Below are 2,075 nucleotides of genomic sequence, written 5' to 3' on the forward strand. Positions count from 1 at the left end.
GGAGTACAGAGAGAGAGAAGTGGGGGTTAACTTCTGAGCAGCGGTTCCTGTGAAAGAATCATTGTGAGGCTGGGGGTACACGGCAAACAGCTCCTCTCCCTCAGTCCACCTGACTGCTCTCTGGATCAGTCCATTTCCAAGTGTGTGTGTGTGTGTGAGAGAGAGAGAGAGAGTCTGTACTGTCAGCAGAAAGCCCTAGTGAGGAGGGGAGAGAGAGATTTAGCCAGGAACGGAAAGGCGAGAGGCTCCTTTGTCCATTCTCTCCTGACCCCCTCTGCCCGGGGATCTGAGCATTGGGGGGGGGGGGCACAGACCCTGCCCCTTCTATTTTTAGCATCAGCTGCTGGAATATAAAGCGTGGATTAGAGAGTAAAGTCAGGGCAGGTCTGTGCTGTAATCGGGGGGGGAGAGAGAGAGAGGAGGGGGGGGGAGAGAGAAGGAGAGAGGAGAAGGAGGAGAGAGGCTTCCCTTTGTAGTTAAAAAGGGGAAGGAGGGACCGTCACAGCGGCTACACTTTCTGTTTTAAAGTGGCAAAACAGACGGCCGTCGGTGTGGGGGTGAGTGTGGTGTGTGGGGGGGTGAGTGTGTGTGTGTGTGTGGGGGGTGAGGGGTGTGTGTGGGGGTGAGGAGTGTGGAGTGGGGGTGAGTGGGGGTGAGGGGGGGGAGGAGTGCAGTGGGGGTGAGGAGTGTCTGTGTGTGTGGGGGTGAGGAGTGGGTGTGTGGGGGTGATGTGTGTGTGTGTGAGAGGGTGTGAGGAGGCTGTGTGGTGTGAGTGTGTGGTAGGGGTGGGGGTGAGGGGGGGGAGTGGGGGTGAGGAGAGTGTGTGTGGGGGGGTGATGGTAGGGGTGAGGTGAGAGACCATCCCTTTGGGGGGGGGGGACTACAGTGTTGACATGTTGGCCAGCGCCGTGTAGGATAGAGCAGCAGCGACTTGAGGGTAAGTTCCTGAGCAGATACTGTGTCTTGTCATTTTGGATTTAAACCATTTAATTTTTCTTAAAAAGAAGGGGGGAGGGGAAGAAAAACCGATTCTGCAGTTTTCATTCCTTAACTTTGTCCCCATCGCCTCCCCATCCCCTCTCACTCCCCCCCCCCCCAACCCCCTCTCACTCCCCCCCCCCCATCCCTCTTCACTCCCCCCCCCATCCCCTCTCACTCCCCCCCCCCCCATCCCTCTCACTCCCCCCCCAATCCCCCCTCTCACTCCCCCCACCCCATCCCCTCTCACTCCCCCCCCCCCATCCCCTCTCACTCCCCCCCCCCCATCCCCTCTCACTCCCCCCCCCCCATCCCCTCTCACTCCCCCCCCCCCATCCCCTCTCACTCCCCCCCCCCCATCCCCTCTCACTCCCCCCCCCCCCCATCCCCTCTCACTCCCCCCCCCATCCCCTCTCACTCCCCCCCCCATCCCCTCTCACTCCCCCCCCCATCCCCTCTCACTTCACCCCCCCCCCATCCCCTCTCACCCCCCCCCCATCCCCTCTCAACCCCCCCCCCATCCCCTCTCACTCCCCCCCCATCCCCTCTCACTCCCCCCCCCCCCCATCCCCTCTCACTCCCCCCCCCCATCCCCTCTCACTCCCCCCCCCCCATCCCCTCTCACTCCCCCCCCCATCCCCTCTCACCTCCCCCCCATCCCCTCTCACTCCCCCCCCCCCCCACCCCTCTCACTCCCCCCCCCCCATCCCCTCTCACTCCCCCCCCCCCCCATCCCCTCTCACTCCCCCCCCCCCATCCCCTCTCACTCCCCCCCCATCCCCTCTCACTCCCCCCCCATCCCCTCTCACTCCCCCCCCCTCTCACTACCCCCCCCCCTCTCACTCCCCCCCCCCTCTCACTCCCCCCCCCTCTCACTCCCCCCCCCTCTCACTCAACTCCCCCCCCCTCTCACTCCCCCCCCCTCTCACTCCCCCCCCCCTCTCACTCCCCCCCCCCTCTCTCACTCCCCCCCCCCCCCTCTCACTCCCCCCCCCCCTCTCACTCCCCCCCCCCCTCTCACTCCCCCCCCCTCTCACTCCCCCCCCCTCTCACTCCCCCCCCCCTCCTCACTCCCCCCCCCCCTCTCACTCCCCCCC

General features: G+C 64.9%; 1 protein-coding gene across 1 annotated transcript in view; it reads left to right on the plus strand.

Annotated features, from left to right (window-relative positions):
• The first annotated feature begins 855 nt into the window (after positions 1-855).
• Positions 856-2,075, plus strand: part of mrasa (muscle RAS oncogene homolog a) — a 68,548-nt gene continuing 67,328 nt past the window's right edge. The window contains exon 1 of the mRNA XM_072470101.1: positions 856-937. The gene's annotated coding sequence lies outside the window, so the exon portion shown is untranslated. The remainder of the gene's footprint in view (positions 938-2,075) is intronic.

This window comes from Scyliorhinus torazame, chromosome 2 (genome assembly GCF_047496885.1).
Source record: "Scyliorhinus torazame isolate Kashiwa2021f chromosome 2, sScyTor2.1, whole genome shotgun sequence".
Taxonomy (NCBI): domain Eukaryota; kingdom Metazoa; phylum Chordata; class Chondrichthyes; order Carcharhiniformes; family Scyliorhinidae; genus Scyliorhinus; species Scyliorhinus torazame.